Source organism: Oncorhynchus keta, chromosome 7, assembly GCF_023373465.1.
Source record: "Oncorhynchus keta strain PuntledgeMale-10-30-2019 chromosome 7, Oket_V2, whole genome shotgun sequence".
In the NCBI taxonomy this organism is placed as follows: Eukaryota; Metazoa; Chordata; class Actinopteri; order Salmoniformes; family Salmonidae; genus Oncorhynchus; species Oncorhynchus keta.
The window spans coordinates 12,658,488-12,677,363 of NC_068427.1; the positions used below are offsets into that span (position 1 = coordinate 12,658,488).

General features: G+C 43.7%; 1 protein-coding gene across 1 annotated transcript in view; it reads left to right on the top strand.

Moving 5' to 3' along the window:
- The first annotated feature begins 9,637 nt into the window (after positions 1 to 9,637).
- scn1laa (sodium channel, voltage-gated, type I-like, alpha) overlaps positions 9,638 to 18,876 on the top strand; it is a 45,594-nt gene continuing 36,355 nt past the window's right edge. The window contains exon 1 of the mRNA XM_035773345.1: positions 9,638 to 9,875. The gene's annotated coding sequence lies outside the window, so the exon portion shown is untranslated. The remainder of the gene's footprint in view (positions 9,876 to 18,876) is intronic.

Sequence of the window (18,876 nt, forward strand, 5' to 3'; positions counted from 1 at the left end):
GCAGCTCAGGGAGTTGCAGGAGCGGAAGGCTCGAGCTTTCCTGGAGCGTGCGCATAGTGGCTTTCTAGAACATAATGAGACTTGTTCTGCTATGTTCTTTAAGTTGGTTAGGGCCAGACAGAGTAGGAAGGTAACGCATGGTGTTAGGGAAGAAAATGGTCGTATAGTTAGAGAACCAGAGGATATGGTCAGGGTGACAACTGATCCTTTCCAAAGTTTATTTAAGGAAAGGGAAATAGATGTAGTGCAGGGAAATGTGTTTTTAGAACACTTGTCCAGGCGGTTGCCGGAGGACATTAGAGAAGTGATGGAGGCCCAGATCTCACTAGAAGAGGTTGAGAGCGCTCTTAGGAGGATGGGAAAAGGGAAGGTGCCTGGGATGGATGGGCTGCCGGCTGAGTTTTATCTCAAGTTTTGGGGTATACTTGGACCAGTGGTCCTCGAAGCCTTGAAGGCCATCCTTGAGACGGGGGTCCCGGGGGGATCAATGGCTGTTGGTGTGCTGTCATTTTTATATAAGAAGGGGGAAGTAACAGACCTTGGCAACTGGCGGCCGTTGACCATGCTGTGTGTAGATTACAAGCTACTTGCAAAGGTTTTAGCAGACCGGTTGCGCACAGCCCTTCCCGACATCGTTCATGAGGATCAGACGTGCGGGGTAGAGGGCCGCTCTATTAGATGGAACCTACAGTTAATCAGGGACTCCATCGCTTGGGTTGAAGATAGAGGACTGCCTTTAATGGTAGCAGCGCTAGATCAGGCGAAAGCCTTTGATAGCGTGAATAGATCCTTTTTATTCAGAGTGTTAGGTTGAGTAGGATTTGGGGAGAAGTTTATAGGATGGATTCGTACATTATATGTCGGAGCGGGGTGCCGAGTTAGTGTAAATAGTCACTTGGGTGACGTTTTTGACCTCTCGTCTGGGGTCAGGCAGGGGTGCCCACTCTCAGCTCTCCTCTTCGTTCTGTACATGGAGCCTCTGGGGGCTGCCATTAGGGCAGACACAGGGGTGGAAGGCTTGCTGATCCCTGGAAGTGGTGGGCTGCGTGTTAAGATGACGCAGTACGCCGACGACACTTCCTTGCTGTTGTGCAAGGACTCGTGCCTGACAAGGTCCCTTGCCATCTTTGGGGATTTCACCCGAGCGTCGGGAGCAGTTCTGAACCATGCAAAGTCTTCCATCAGGTTTTTCGGAAGATGGCGCGGTAGAACGGATGTGCCTGGGGGGTTATCTCTCTGTGAGGGGGCCCTGAGGATTCTCGGGGTCCATTTTGAGACCTCCGGCTCAGCGACGCTAAACTGGAACACGCGTATCGCAGTGGTACAGAGGAAGCTAGCAATGTGGAAAGCTAGGTATTTGTCTTTTATGGGCAAAGTCCTGGTCCTAAAGGTGGATGTGTTGCCGTCTCTTTTGTATTTGGCATACATCTACCCATTGCCGGCTTGTCTGAGGAGGCCTCTAGTGAGGCTTGTGTTTCAGTTTATGTGGAGTGGCAGGTGCGAGTGGGTCGCCAGGGCACGCATGATCTGTCCCATCGGGGAGGGAGGTAGGGGGGTACCACATTTCCCCCTCAAGCTGGACACAATTTTTGTTTCTTTCTTGTTAACGGAGCTTGCTCAGCCAGTGATACACCCGTCCGGTTACCTCCTGCGGGTGTTTTTCTCGTATCAGGCGAGAAGCATAATGGTGTGGTCTAACACGGGTCCTCGGGCGGGAACAGCTGCCGTGGCACTTTGGTCATGTGGCTAAGTGGCTGGGTGCGCACCCTGAGGTTGAAGTTGCCCGAGTAGGTTTAGATCACAGGCACCTGTACGAGGAGGTCAGAAAGGCAGGGAGTCCGGCACCTGTAGTGGGCATCTCGGAAGTGGTCTGGGAGGGAGTGCAGGCGCGGGGTCTGGACAACAGGCTCAAGGACCTGAATTGGTTGAGCCTTCATAAGTGTTTGCCGGTACGTTCCATCTTGTACCGGTATAGTTTGGTGCAATCCCCACCTGTCCAAGATCCTCTTGTGGCAGGGAGGAGACTGTGCGCCATGTATTTTGGGACTGTGCCTTTGCCGGAGTAGTATGGGCTAGGGCACGGGTGTTGTTAGGTTTGGTAAAGGGGGATTTTGTATTGACGTGGGCCAGGTTAGAGAGGGGTGTAGGGAGAGCGAGAGGGACAGGTTTCTGCTCTGGCTTCTCATGAGTCTCTTTAAACGGGGGCTGTGGGAAGCAAGGCAGAACATGGTGAAGACAGGGAGAGATTGGCGGGTGGAAGGGATAGTGAGGAGGGTGGAAGGAGATTTGAGGGGGAGGATGAAGAAGGAGGAGAGGAAGTGGGGGCAGCATGCTGCTCGGGAGAGGTGGAAGGGGGGTTTAGGGCTGGGTGTCATTTAGATTTGTAAGAGGATAGATTAGGGACGGGGAGATAGGGAAAGGTATTTTGTAGGGTGACGGGGAGGGAAGATGCTCCCCTGAGGTTTTGTTTGGGGTTTATGTTTAGTTTAATTAGTTTCATTAAAATACCATTATTTGAGTATGTATGTAAATTATGAGTTGTAAAGAATGAATGGTATTGAAGATAATAAATAATTAATAAATAATAAATAATTATTTTTAAAAATTTTTAAAAAGGCTGTAATAGTTTTCACGTTCCGTTTGTTGTTTTTGTATTGAGTTATTTCATGTATCGTTCCGTTTTCCTTCATTACGACGTTACAGAATCACCCACCACACACGGACCGAGCAGCGTGTTAACAGGCAGCGACAGCTTGAACAGCGAAGGGAGGACGTTATGGACAGCAGAGGCATGGAGTATACGACGTGGGAAGAAATAGACAGGTGGGCGGCCGACCCAGAGAGAGTGCAGGAGCCCACCTGGGATTCGCTAGAGCAGTGCGAAGAGGGCTATAGGCGAATGGAGTCGAAAAGAAAGACGCGGCGGCGCAGAGCGAAAACCGAAAGTAATCCCCAAATATTTATTGGGGGAGGGCTCAGAGAGAGGGTGGCTGAGTCAGGAGTCAGACCTGAGCCAACTCTCCCTGTTAATCGTGAAGAGCAGTTGCAGTGGGAGAGGCTACACCACTTGGAGAATTGGACATGGGAGGAGGAATTAGACGGGCTCAGCCTGGAGAATATCGCCGTCCCAAGGAAGAAATAGAGGCGGCTAAAGCGGAGAGGCGCTGGTATGAGGAGGCAGCACGGCGACGCGGTTGGAAGCCCGAAAAGCAGCCCAAAAAAATTATTGTGGGGGGCTTAATGGGAGTATGGCTATGCCAGGTAGGAGACCTGCGCAAACTCCCTGTGCTCACCGTTGGGCTAGAGAGACCGGGCAGGCACCGTGTTATGCTATGGAGCGCACAGTGTTTCCAGTGCGGTGCATAGCCCGGTGCGGCACATACCATCCCTTCGTATTGGCCGGGCTAGAGTGGGCATCGAGCCAGGTAAGCTTGGGCAGGCTCGGTGCTCAAGAGCTCCAGTGCGCCTGCACGGTCCGGTCTATCCAGAGCCACCTCCACACACCAGTCCTCCGGTAGCAGCTCCCCGCACCAGGCTTCCTGTGCATGTCCTCAATCCTGTAGCACCAGTTCCAGCACCACGCACCAGGCCTTCTGTGCGCCTCGCCTGTTCAGCACAGCCAGAGCCTTCCTTCCCTCCTGCGCTGTCGGAGTCTCTCGCCTGTTCAGCACAGCCAGAGCCTTCCTTCCCTCCTGCGCTACTGGAGTCTCCTGTCTGTTCAGCGCTATCAGAGCCTTCCTTCCCTCCTGCGCTGTCGGAGTCTCCCGCCTGTTCAGCGCGATCAGAGCCTTCCTCCTCTACAGCGCTGCCGGAGCCTCCTGCCTGTTCGGAGCAGCCAGAGCTGCCAGTCTGCAGGGAGCTGTCAGTCTGCAAGGAGCTGCCAGTCTGCAAGGAGCTGTCAGTCTGCAAGGAGCTACCAGTCTGCAGGGTGCTGTCAGCCTGCATGGAGCAGTCAGAGCTGTCAGTCTGCATAAAGCAGCCAGAGCTGTCAGTCTGCAAGGAGCTGTCAGTCTGCATAGAGCAGCTAGATTCGCCAGTCAGCCATGATCTTCTAGATCTGCCAGTCAACCAGTCTCTTCCAGATCTGCTAGTCAACCAGAATCTTCCAGATCCGCCAGCCAGCCAGGATCTACCGGAGCCTACTACCTGCCTGAGCTTCATCTCAGTACTGGGCTTCCTCTCAGTACTGGGCTTCCTCTGAGTACTGGGCTTCCCCTCAGTTCCGGGCTGCCCCTCAGTCCCGAGCTGCCCCTCAGTCCCGAGCTGCCCCAGTCCCGAGCTGCCCCTCAGTCCCGAGCTGTCCCTCAGTCCCGAGATGCCCCTCAGTCACGAGCTGCTCCTCAGTTCTGTAGGGTTCTGGGTGAGGACTATTAGGCCATGGTCGGCGGCGAAGGTGGATTATCCCAGGACGCGAAGGGGAGGAACTAGAACTTTAATGGAGTGGGGGCCACGTCCTGAGCCGGAACCGCCACCATGGACAGATGCCCACCCGGACCCTCCCTATGGTTTTGAGGTGCGTCCGGGAGTCCGCACCTTAGGGGGGGGGGGGTTCTGTCACGCCTTGGTCATTGTATTTTGTGTTTTCGTTATATGTTTGGTCAGGCCAGGGTGTGACATGGGTTTATATGTTGTGGTTCGTATTGGGGTTTGTAGTATTTGGGATCGCGGCTGATTAGGGGTGTTGTATAAGCTTGGCTGCCTGAGGCGGTTCTCAATCAGAGTCAGGTGATTCTCGTTGTCTCTGATTGGGAACCGTATTTAGGTAGCCTGGTTTCGCTTTGTATTTCATGGGTGATTGTTCCTGTCTCTGTGTTGTTTCATCAGATAGGCTGTATAGGTTTTACGTTCCGTTTGTTGTTTTTGTATTGAGTTATTTCATGTATCGTTCCGTTTTCCTTCATTAAAGATCATGAGTAACAACCACGCTGCATTTCGGTCCGACTCTCGTTCCACAAACGAAGAACGACGTTACAACTGTACCCTGCATCTCACAAACTTGTCCTTTGTCTCTGTGATACTGTAATTATTGTTCTTTGTTGATATGAACCTGAACCTGTCAGTACTGTTAATAAATGGAAAGCACAATGTTCAGGGCCATACAATTTGTCCATTGTACAGTATGCAGCCTACAATGCACTGTACTACAGTATACAATACTTAAAGGGACAAAAATCAAAGGAGTAAACATGTGATCAATGTGCTTCTTCTTGTTTTTGGGCTGGGTCAGGCCAGAGCACTTCGTCGACATCACAAGCAATATTGTCCCTCTTGAGGCAACGGGGGAAGAAGCCTCTTGTGTGCCATATCCAGCCCTGACATGATTCCTCACCTATATCACCACAGGCTAAATCCATGGCTTGCAGTAGATTTACTCTGGTGTAGGGTTGTCTATCATACACTTTCCATCTCCAAGAGGAGAAAAACTCTTCCAATCGGATTCAGGAAAGGCGAGTATGGAGGGAGGTACAAGTTCATAAACTGCCCATTGATGTTAAACCATTCCCTTACCTGAGCAGCCCGGTGGAAACTGACATTGTCCCACACTATCACAAAAGTGGGAATGGGATTCTCATTTAGCTCTTGACCCTGCTGCTCTTGAACCTGCTGCTCAAATAAAATATCTCTTAGATTGGCAATAAATCTTAGAAGGTGCTGGGTGTTATATGGCCCGAGTATAACATGGTGATGTAGAACACCATGGTTGCTGATAGCAGCACAGATTGTGACTTTGCCACCTTGTTGACCAGGGACTTGAACAATGGCCTGCTGTCCAATCATGTTTCGGGCTCTCCTTCTCCTCTTTGTTAGATTGAAGCCTGCTTCATAGACAAAGATGAACTCATGGGGTCTGTCCAAGGATTCCAAGTCAAATATTGTCTGTGTAGAAATACAATATACTGTATGTAGGATTTTGTCGTACAGAGACAGTGCTATACTGTAGAGTACAATTAGGCTTCTGATTCTCATACATTGTATGTACTGATGAGTAATGTCATTCACATAGTACTGTAGAGAATCTGAATTACAGTAAATGTTTCTGAATGTACACTTACTTGCACATACTGAGCTCGCAGTTCTTTATCCCTTGGTGAGATGCGCTCAAGAGGTACTCTGTATACTTGTTTCGTTCGCATCCTGTTACGATGGAGGACACGGTCAATTGTGGAAATGCTCACACTGTCGATTCCCTGGAAGTGTGTGTTGTCTTGTATCACTCGTTCCTGGATTTCTCTGAGTTGTATAGCATTATCTTGAAGGACCATGCCAACTATAACTGCCTCTTGCTCCCGAGTGAATATAACTGTCCTTCCACCTGCATGTGGCAGCCTTGCAATTCTACAAAAAGTAGTTGTGCAGTTAAAAAACATATTCATGCAGTACAATACATACAGTGATTGACTTTACAAATGTCTATTGAAACAGCTGCATATAGTGTAGTACACTAAATTTGCAATTACAAAAATACAGTAGTATACTGTACCTGTTCTCTTCTCTGAATGTCCTTACTATGGTGGACACAGAAAATCGTCTCAAATTGGGTTGCACTCGAAGTCCTGCTTCCCTCATTGTCAGTCCATGGATAAGAACATGGTCTATAACTTGCTCGAATTTCATCAGATATTTCCACTCTTTGTCTCCCTCTTTGTCCTCTTCCTCTTTCTTGCCCTCCTCGTCGCCCACTTCACATACGCACTTGTCCTCTCACATTGTTTCTTCTATCCATTCTCAGACTTTCTCCTACCCATCTGAACTGGCTTATATTGGTTGTGTCACATCATTTGAAACAGGTTTAAATCAATTTTGAGCGGTTGTGTTCAATCGATGACATGTCTTCTCTATTTGTATTTGATTGTTTCCACCTGTGTTTACCAGTATGGATGACATGTGCATTAGAGTGCAGAATGTGTTTTGAGAATGAGAATGTGTTTAGAGTTTTGCTGAAAATTCTAAGTGAGATCTGCAAATTGTGTTTACCATGTGAAATGTTAAGGTATTGACAACAGACTGCACAATTAGCTAAATGAGTCCAGGCAAAAAGGGGATGCTCATTCAAGCTTGAGCAGAGAGAATTAAAACAATGTTAAATAATAATATCGGAGATGCGATGAATTAAGATGTTTAATTCTGTTTTTCAGGCCAGACGGTCAGCGGAACCATTTTCCTGCTGCCATTTCTCCTCAAAGACGATCCAGCACAGTTGTTTGTGGTCGATGAGGTAAGTGAAATAAGAATTGTCACGACAACGCTCATTACTTTTTTTTTAGTCATTAGTGCAGGGCTCTACACTTAGGTTCTCTAATTGAAAAAGGTTCAATTCACTTTGCGTTCTGCACACCCAGCAAAGGCACCTCGATAAGCCTATATGGGTGTATTCAAAAGGACACATATCTGTACAGTCCCTTGGGACATTTATTCTCATGGTTCACTCACTCTTTACTCGTCCACTTGTTTTTCTCTGTATTGTGTCTGTGTGTGGTCTGCTGTCAAATGATTGTAGACTCCAATGATTTATCCTAATCTGTCAGGAACAATAAATCAACAGAATGTCTGACGAGAGAAATGCAACGATAATGGATTGGAAGATCATGTTCTTAAATTACAAAGGTTTAACGATGTTCAAGTGATGGCCCTTTCCGATTTACTACAATGTCCTGTCACATACTGGATGGGCTCATGTTCTTAGATTATACTGTACCTCTATCATTGAACAATTACATTGTTTTAAATTGTACTTTGAAATGAATGGAAATGGTACTTTGTTTGAAATTGTAGATTCCACTTTGTTTTGTACTTCTTGGTTGTATAATAAACTATTGGTACATTTGACATTTGTTTAGTCATTATTGATTATTATTTCAACACATTTGAAAGGATCAATGTATTTGAACAAAATTGCTGAAGAATCACCATATCTTAAAGAAACATTTGATTTAGGTTCTATACAGAAACTTTTAGAGATCCACAAAGAACCATCAATGCTTTGCTACAAACGGTTGGGTTAGGGCTAGGGTTCTTTGTAGAACCAATAATGGATATTTCTAGAACTTTTTATGCTGGATCCTTGTGTAACCAATAATGGTTATTTGGAGCTCTTGATATTCATATTGTGTTTTTTTTTTATGTTGGTAGGGTTCTTTAAAGGAACATCCCATTCATGGTTCTTTGGAGACCCAAAAATGGTTCCATATGGCATCGCTCTCAAGAACTTCCCATGATGCATGCTGTGCTGCCCAGGGTTGAATTAGCTCAGTCTGGGTCACATTGGTCACGTCCCCCTGCTCAGATGTTGCATGCATCAACCAATGATTGCGTGCCACATCATTGACTGTGTCACCAACTGACAGATTGCTGTAACATATGATGCGGTTAGCTGATAAGTAAAATACTTGTCCAGGCATTGTAAAATCTGGGTATTCGTCAGCAATGTCTAGGCAGGGGAACGCACCCATTGTCTGGCTATCTGGCACTCCGACAAACGCTGGCTCACTAGGGCACCATCCATTAGGATCCCTGTCTTTGAGCACTGATGTTCTAGAAATTACTGAACCCGTCAGTGTAGTTAATGATGATTCAGAGAAGTGGGTTAGGGTGGAAAGTCACACACTGGCCAACCGTGCTATAGCAACATGAACCCAGCAATGTGCCGAAATGAAAAAAAGGCTCCAGGGAAAAACATTTAACAGGGAAGTCTGTAAATGTCCCACAGCGGTTTGTTGGTCATACATCAGCGTGGGCCCATTTGGCAACACAATGAATTTACACAGAAAACAAAACCTGTAGAGATTCATCTAAATTAAGTTAATTAAAAATGAGTCCCATTGGAATTGACCAATTGACCCATTTTTCCCCATTGTAACACCAATCTATATGTACTCCCTTCACTCATACACCTCTAGTCAGGATCAGACTAAAGAGATCCTCTCATGTTGAATGGAAAACTACAAAGATGTTCATAAAGCTTTTTTTTCTGGAAACACAGAATTGATGGTTGCTGTATTTCAGCACATGAATGATATGTACAAAGAGCAGTGCAGTGGAGTAGATCCCTGAACAATGCTGCCTGCAGCCACCAGGTGCCATCAGAACACTTGAAAGCATATAGTCTGGGGTTATTTTTGGGCTAGAACGACAGAGGGCAATATTCACACTTGTTAATAAGTGCATTTCTCTGCCTTCTTATTTGTCACAGATTTCCTCTAATAAAAATGTTTGAAAATACTAAGAAATCACACAGAAATCTGGTATTTTATACTAATATGATATGAAACTGTCTAGTGCCACAATGTGTTTTTTAAAAATTGATGCACACATTGTAGTGACAATGTGTATGTGTTGTGAAGCCTTCAGCATTTTCATAATGAGGAAAAACACACTCTGACATCGTATTACCACAGTCACGCACTGTGTGTATCAGAAACTGCCCCCATACTTCACCAACATCCAGAGATGACTAACACTTTTAGAATGTTCTTTTAGAATGTTCTTTACAGTAGGTATGCCTACAAATAATCACAATTTAAGTGATACTAAACTGTAGGCTGTCCATTATCTCTTCCCGATATCCACGACCACAGACAGACATTATTTCTGATCACGCACACAACCCCGACTCTCTGCCGTCATTAGTACCCGGTAACAACCGGAAGAGCAACAGAACGCTCTGAACAAGACGACTGTGGCAACAAGTTAATCACGCTCTCCTGTGATTTTTTTTGTCCATCTCTGGGAAATACTAGATCGAAAGAAGAAAACACATTTGACTTAGTCAAGTATACTATACACATGTGTCCTTCAATCACCTTACTCGGGAGAAAGCAACATCAAGGCGTGCCTAGCGATTATTGTCTTTACCTGCCTTGGATGAAAAACGAATGGTAAGTATAGGGGATGGGAAAGGATGCCCTAGGGCTTCCCAAAGGTGGGAAATGATTGCGTAATTTAAATAAATCTCTCAAAAATATGTATTTCTACCATCTTTAATGTCTCAGGTGAAAACGGAGTGGGGGCTGTCTCTATTTTTCAAAAGTGAAGCATTGCAAGGCTGATGGAAAAATGTGGGTAAAGAAGATGCCTGGAGGGCCCTGATACAATAATGAGCCGTTATTGGTAACATAATATTCCATGATGTGTAACCTATAGCTGACCTATTCAAATAATTATGATAGGCCTTATTATATATATATACTCAGATAATGTAGTTTAGGCTAATCCGTACTATGGGCATCTTGTCATTTTGACAGGGGATTACCAGATTTTACAGATCTGTATTTTATTAATAAATAAAAAAAACTGTGGCGTAGGTTTTAAAGGTAATTCTTGTTGGGTGAAATAAGCTCTTTAGCAGATAATACTATGATCCTGCTAGTTGTTACAGATTTGTGTGATCAAACCTTATTCTTATAACGTCAATGGATCAAACCTTGGATCAGGCATGAAATATAAGGGGAAAGGAAAGGGGATACCTAGTCAGTTGTCCAACTGAATGTATTCAGCTGAAATGTGTCTTTTCGCATTTAACCCAACCCCTCTGACCTCTGAAAACATTGTTCTTTCGGCATGTCCAATCTCCCATAGAGAATATAGTTCAACACAAAATATAATACTGTAGCCTAGTTTAACCTTGTTAGAGCGGATATATGAATCGAATGTTATTGATCACTGTGATCATAATAGTGTCCCGTCTGCTGCTGCAGAATTGTTTCAGCTGACCCATCAATGGTGTTTATAATTGGGTGTCATTTCCAGGTATTCCAACCTGTTATATTAATGTCAACAGAGTGGCAATAAGGCTAGCGACGTTGGATTAGACGGACAAATAGCCTACTGTAGCCAACACTTCATCACCTGGGACTAGATAAGCTGTCATATGATTATTGCCATATAAAGACTATGCGAATTGAACATATACCAGTAAAGAACGATTTTACTGTATCCCACGAGCAAAACATGTTTGTATGCATTTATCTGCGACATAGGCCTGTCTTAACTCTTCCATATACATATATTTTATAGGCTATAAATCGTAACCCTTCTGTTTAAAGTCATCACAATGTATAGGTAGGTCTACATTATTTATAGTGTCGCCGACGCGCTAAATGTGTCAGACTTCTCAAATCATTCTACAACTTAGCCCATTTTTTTTCTTCAGAAAAATCCAGGCGTGATGCAAGCAGTGGTTGTGGGCTCTTGGCTATAGCCTACTGTCGTGTATGTGAATGGGAAGGGTGACTTGAGGGTGTTGGTTCTACCAGACTCGCTGGGCAGGGCGGAGATTTTGCTATGAGAGCGCCTTCTCCATGGAAATAATTGAAGCCTCCAATATGGCGACAGCAGTTGTACGTCATATCTACCATTGATAAGGTAACTTGTTTGATGCCCTCCTGTATCATCGCATGCGGCCATATTCATATTCATATCCAACATATTAGCCTAATCAAGTTATTCATTTTCGAATGTATCCGTACACCTTGCTCCTTTTCTGTTGTGTGGACATATATAATATAATAATAATATATGCCATTTAGCAGACGCTTTTATCCAAAGCGACTTACAGTCATGTGTGCATACATTCTACGTATGGGTGGTCCCGGGAATCGAACCCACTACCCTGGCGTTACAAGCGCCATATCTCTATATACTTTCCCTCAGCGCGCCTCTCAGGGTGGACCTTCTTATGGACGAGACGCAGAAATGCATAAACATACAGAAGTCAGTCAGCTAGATGCGTGTCAAGGTTGTGGCAATAGTCAAGCAGATGTCATAAATGTGTCATTTATTGGCTGCCGGTATAAATACGATATGTGGCATACATTCTCAATACTCTTCTGTTTGATTGGTTAAGTTAACACATATGTAAGCTATTTTACCTCAATCACTTAGTGTTGCTTGCCCTTTGGAGCTGATATAGAACGTTGCTTTTGTACCATTTCGTTGGGGTAGTCGACAAAACAGCAATTCCTAGCGCTTTTATTCATTTAAGTCCTATCTCAACTTTCCTAAATCATATCATACATTTCCCTGCATGAGTGACCCATTTTGTCATGAAATTGAACATGATTTACAGTTGGCTAAGTGATATACCCCGAAGGCGAGTATGATTTGAATAGTTAGTTCGACTGCATCATTTTGTACACTCTTATGTGAGTAATGGCATAAACGTTATATTTCTCCCTCTTGGGCATATCTCTTGTGAAATAATCGAGGATAAATCAGTGCCATTCACACGAGTAGACACTCTGGAGGGAGGATATCACGCATTTCTGATAGACCCACTGGCATTTCTGAGTTTAGTCTAGTGCGGTTATCCTTTGAGCACCATGGACAGCAGCACATGCGCGAAAAGTAGGACTACCCGGTAGAATCCGTCAATCAACAGCACCCGTCCACGAAAGAGAGGTCGAGCAAGTAGCCTTAGTTGCTCTGTTAGATTGATTTGGGATTGTATATTTTGATAACAGACTGAGCAACTCAAATTGGACTTTCAATGTGGTTTATGGTCGGCTACAGTAGGAAATATGCAGATGCTATGAAATGCCTAAATGTTTTTGCCTACACAACAAGCTACTAAAACGTCATAATGCATGGGAATTATGTTTGAAATAATCGATGCTATATCATGTCTATAGCCTTGGGCTACTTCCCTCCCTAGAGTCTTTTCATTGTTCCCGAGTTCACAGTACATTTTTCAAGTAAGAAGACTAAAACACTTCAGCCTGAGTGCCCGTCTCTTGCTAACTCCTTATCAGCCATGGCAATTGTCCATGATAATTCCATAATGTGTTGACAAGAGAGAAAAAACATACCAGCACTTAGGCTAAAAAAGCACATTGAGACCAGTAGCTTACCATGGGGTTTCTGTCAACTCCATGTGAAAGAGGATAACCTGATTGAATTAATGAAACATGGAGGGGAAGGCTGGGGGTGTAGGTCACTGAGGTCAAGGCCCCTCCTCAGTTTTTGTTGATGAACAGGACAGGGCTAATATGCATGGTGAAAGATAGAGAAAACAAAAGGGGTGTCATTTGAGGTCAGTGAACGATAAAGGAGACAAATGAGTTGCCATCTTTGCTGGCCTCCTCGTGGTCTTGATGTCAAGGCAACAGCTTGCAGATGAAGAAAAATATCTGAAGCACGTTAGCAGCTCATAGTTGTGTGCAATAGATACTAGAGGCCTATATGAAACACTGGTTTCAAGTTCTAAGTTTTAATGTCACATGCACAAGTCCAGTGAAATGCCTTTCTTGACAGCTCTAAACCCAACAATGCAGTAATCAATAGCAATGTAATATTACAAATAACACAAGGTGGAACAAAAACACACAAGAAATAAGAACACAAGAAAGTAAGTAAGCTATATACAGGGTCAGTCAGTTCCAGTAGCATATTTACAATGGGCAGGGATAGTGGAGTGATAGAGGTAGATATGTACAGCTGAAGTCAGAAGTTTCCATACACCTTAGCCAAATACATTGAAACTCAGTTTTTCACAATTCCTGACATTTAATCCTAGTAAACATTCCCTGTCTTAGGTCAATTAGGATCACCACTTTATTTTAAGAACCTGAAATGTCAGAATAATAGTAGAGAGAATGATTTATTTCAGCTTTTATTTCTTTCATCACATTCCCAGTGGGTCAGAAGTTTACATTCACTCAATTAGTATTTGGTAGCATTGCCTTTAAATTGTTTAACTTGAGTCAAACATTTTGGATAGCCTTCCTCAAACTTCACACAAATAAGTTGGGTGAATTTTGGCCCATTCCTCCTGACAGAGCTGGTGTAACGGAGTCAGGTTTGTCGGCCACCTTGCTCGCACATGCTTTTTCAGATCTTCCCACAAATCTTCTATGTGATTGAAGTCAGGGCTTTGTGATGGCCACTCCAATACCTTGACTTTGTTGTCCTTAAGCCATTTTGCTACAACTTTGGAAGTATGCTTGGGGTCATTGTCCATTTGGAAGACCCATTTGCCACCAAGCTTTAACTGATGTCTTGAGATGTTGCTTTAATATATCCACATAATTTTACTTCCTCATGATGCCATCTATTTTGTGAAGTGCAACAGTCCCTCCTGCAGAAAAACACCCCCACAACATGATGCTGCCACCCCCATGCTTCACGGTTGGAATGGTGTTCTTCAGCTTGCAAGCCTCACCTTTTTCCACAAAAAATAACATTAGTCATTATGGGCAAACAGTTCTATTTTTATTTCATCAGACCAGAGGGCATTTCTCCAAAAAGTACGACCTTTGTCCCCATGTGCAATTGAGAAACCGTAGTCTGGCATTTTTATGGCGGTTTTTGAACGACCTTTCAGGTTATGTCGATATAGAACTCGTTTTACTGTGGATATAGATACTTTTGTACCTGTTTCCTCCAGCATCTTCACAAGGTGCTTTGCTGTTGTTCTGTAATTGATTTGCAGTTTTCGCACCAAAGTACTTTAATCTGTAGGAGACCGAATGCGTCTCCTTTCTGAGAGGTGTGACAGTTGCGTGGTCTCGTGGTGTTTATACTTGCATACTATGGTTTGTACAGATAAATGTGGTACCTTCAGGTGTTTGGAAATTGCTCCCAAGGATGAAACAGACTTGTGGAGGTCTACAATTTTTTCTGGGGTCTTGGCAGATTTCTTTTGATTTTCCCATGATGTCAGGCAAAGAGGCACTGAGTTTGAAGGTAGGCCTTGAAAAACATCCACAGGTACACCTCCAATTTACTCAAGTAATTACATTAGCTTATCAGAAGCTTCTAAAGCCATGACATAATTTTCTGGAATTTTTCAAGCTGTTTAAAGGCACAGTCAACTTAGTGTATGTAAACCTCTGACCCACTGTCTGTAAACAATTGTTGGAAACATTACTTGTGTTATGCATAAAGTAGATGTCCTAACCCGACTTTCCAAAACTATAGTTTGCTAACAAGAAATGTGTGGAGTGGTTAAAAAACTAGTTTTAATGACTCCAACCTAAGTGTATGTAAATTTCCAATTTCAACTGTATAGGGGTAAGGTGAATAGACATCAGGTAAAATGATAAACAGAGTAGCAGCAGTGTATATGTTGATTGTATGTGAGTGTGTGTGTGTGTGTGTAGAGTCAGTATAAATGTATGTGCATGTTATGTGTATGTGAGCAAATGATGGAGTGAGTGTTTGTGTGAGTTAGAGTGTCATTGTGCATGAGTTTATTGGGCCCTGTGAGTGTACATAGACTGCAAAAATACAAATAAAATTCAAGGATCAACTCAGAGAGTCTGTGTAGCCATTTTGTTAGCTATTTAGCAGTTCTATGGCTTGGGGATAGAAGCTGTTCAGGAACCTTTTGGTGTCAGACTTGATGCACCGGTACCGCTTGCCATAAGGAAGCGGAGTCTATGGGTTGGGTGGCTGGAGTCTTTATTGACTTTCTGGGCCTTCCTTTCACACTGCCTGATTTGGAGGTGCTGGATTTTGATATTTGGTATTTTATTAGAATCCCCATTAGCTGATAGCAGGGAGCTCGGCCCCTGATGTCCTGGGCTGTCTGCATCACCCTCTGTAGTGCCATGCAATCTAGGAAGGTGCTATCCTGTAGACCATGACCAGCTCCTTTATCTTACTGACATTGTGGGAGAAGTTCTTGTCCTGGCACCACATTGCCAGGTCACTGACCTCCTCCCTGTAGGCCTTCTCATCATCGCCGGCGATCAGGCCTATCAACGTTGTGTTGTCAGCAAACTTTTAAAAATGTTTAGTTAACCTTTAGGCAAGTCAGTTAAGAACAACTTATTATTTACAATGACAGCCTGCCCCAGCCAAACCCTAACCCGGAAGATGCTGGGTCATTTGTGTTCCGCCCTATGGGACACCCAATCACGGCCGGTTGTGATACAGTCTGGAATCAAACCAGGGTTTGTAGTGATGCCTCTAGCACTGAGATGCAGTACATTAGACATCTGCGCCACTCGGGAGCCCTACTTGAGGATGGTGTTGGAGTCGTGCATGGCCACGTAGTCATGGGTGAACAGGGAGTACAGGAGAGGACAAAGCACACACCTCTGTGGGGCCCACGTGTTGAGGGTCAGCATGGCGGAGGTGATGTTGCCTACCCTCACCACCTGGGATCAGCCCGTCAGGAAGTCCAGGATCCAGTTGCAGAGGGCTGTGTTCAGTCCCAGAGTCCTAAGCTTGGTGATGTTCTTGGAGGGGACAATGATGTTGAACGCTGAGCTGTAGTCAATAAACAGCATTCTCACGAAGGTAATCCTCTTACCTAGGTGGGTGAGGGCAGTGTCGAGTGCAATTGAGATTGTGTCGTTTATGGATCTGTTGGGATGGTATGCAAATTGGAGTGGTGTCTGGGATGATGGAGTTGATGTGTGCCATAACCAGCCTCTCAAAACACTTCATGATTACAGATGTGAGTGCTACAGAGCGATAGACATTGTGGCATGAAGCCTTATCGTTCTTGGGAGCTCGAATGATGGCGGCCATCTGTTTATGCTGCCTATGTTTGGTGGCCAGTCGCTTCAGTATTTATTTTGGCTCACATATTAAGTCTAATCACTAGTCAGTATTTACAGTATGGCAATAAACATAGATTCGAGGAGTTAACCCAGGACATAGCCTACCCAACAGAAATTCTTCAACCGCTGCCAACAGTCACCATGTTTTCGCTGGATACAGTTTGGCCACACACCTGCGGTCACATCTGACTGTAAGATACGTTTGACTGAATTCCTTCTAGTTGACATCTTGTATCGAGTCTATTATCTGTTTATTATCTTAATGCACATTGAGTTTGATGTACCAAGGTTATAGGAATAATGACATTATTTTATATTGTGTTGAATGAGTTGTTGTGTTATATGGATGAATGATTGTGCCTGTTTTTTTTTGTTGTCTTGCAGTTGGATTGTGACCAAACGTTTACCTGTATTCTCTGGTAGAAGCAATCTAAAAATAAATGGAAGGCTAAACAGCTTGTAGTAGGTCCGATGGAGAGGCCGACCTCCCTGAGCCTAGAGAAAGGTTAGTACCAGGATTATAGCACGACTCCAACACCTCAGCGATTACTTTGGAAAGTGGGGATTGCTCCCAGATACCATTGAAGCCAGGAAGTATTTTTTTTTTTACATCACGGCGCATTCTCACCTATATACCTTTTGGGAAGTGGTGCACGTATAAAAGATACAATGATTCATACAGACATTTACATTCATCTTTAAATCAATTTTGGGGGATTTTGTTTCGTCAAGCAAGGTACCCACTGGGCCAAAATCTAGTTGAATCAACGTTGTTTCCACATCATTTCAACCAAAACATTCAATGTGATGACATTGAATCAACGTGGAAAACTGATTGGATTTGTACAAAGTCATCAACGTAAAAAAAGATTTCAGGAATGTTTGTCTTTTTTTTCACCCAACTTTGAACCTAAAACCAATTACATGGTTAAGATGTGTGTTGATCTTTACGTTGAAGTCATGTTCATTGACAACTCAATCAAAGACAAATCAAAACTAGACATTCAACTGATGTCTGTGCCCAGTGGGAAAACTCTAAAAGGTTTAAAGACACTTAACATAAAAAGACTCTAAACTAATAGAAAATATTTGCTATACTACATAGATTAGTCATTCATCCGTGTTTTAATGTAACATTTATATTTTTATAGCCAACGATATAAAATATTTCATTCTGAATAATTGGTTATATTATTCAGAATGCAGAATGTCAGCTCTTCATTGTACTCTTTTCATGACTGCTTCTACTTGTGTATGTGCTCTGCTCCTTCCGTGCATGCACTCATACCTGTAAAGGCAACTATAAAGGTTGCCTTTTGTCTTCGGAGTCAACATGTCAGATGCATTAAGGGAGGAATTCTAGATAAGCTACTGTAGCTGAATTTGATACACAGCTACAACTGGCCAATTCTGTACAGATAAACTAAGCCATTTCCTAATGACTTCTTCCATTTAATGAAGGGAAATTAGATGTGGCTTCTAGCCATTAAAGGGAATAGAAGATGTGTGAGTAGTATAGAGTACAAATGCTGATGACACACACTTATGAGAACGTTCCAAATTCAGGTTCATATGAATTAACATTTGTGTGTAGCTGGCTATTAAGGTATTTATATTATAGTGTATTATGCTGCCTTAGGCAGGATTTGCTTTTCTGTTATATGTAACAAATCAATGTGTTAGTGATTGATTTCTTGGATCTGTCAAGACAAACAATGGACTTATTTTATGACACTATTGCACTATAAAGCCTATGAGATAGAAGATAAAGCTGAGGCCTCTCCACAGCGGGACAGATGCAGAGGGGAGCTGTAGTAAAAGGGATGCTCGATATTGCCCTTGCAGTGTCCCGGTGCATCATCTTACAACTCTCTGAGCCTATTTGGAACATCTGCCTCTCCCTCTGTAATTTCTTTACTCATTTTAAGGTGGAAACTCTGGGCTCGGAACGAAACCATGCCTTCTAGCTGTTGTCGGTAGGATTGGCTCTGGAGCAGAGAGTAATGGGTTAAACTAGAAGCCTGTATTATATGGCAAGTCTGATTTTATTATTACCAGGTAGTTGCTGTGGATTAAAGAGTGAAGTCAGGTCTCCCTAGGCTGATAAAGGATTACTACTTGTCCTCTGGGGGATCCACAGGCAGATCTCCCTCCACTCATGGGCTTGTTTTTTTTAAAGTAAAGTAATAGGTGTGAAGAATAGACTGTAAAGTACCTCATATTGATTGTTATACTGCCAAAGAGATGCGGTATGGAAAGCATTTCTGTTTCCCTTTGTCACTGGTATCCGTGTGACATTGGATGATTGTGAGTGTAAGATTATATCGGAAGAATATTGTCCAAGTCACTGTGTTCTAAACTCATACAGGTT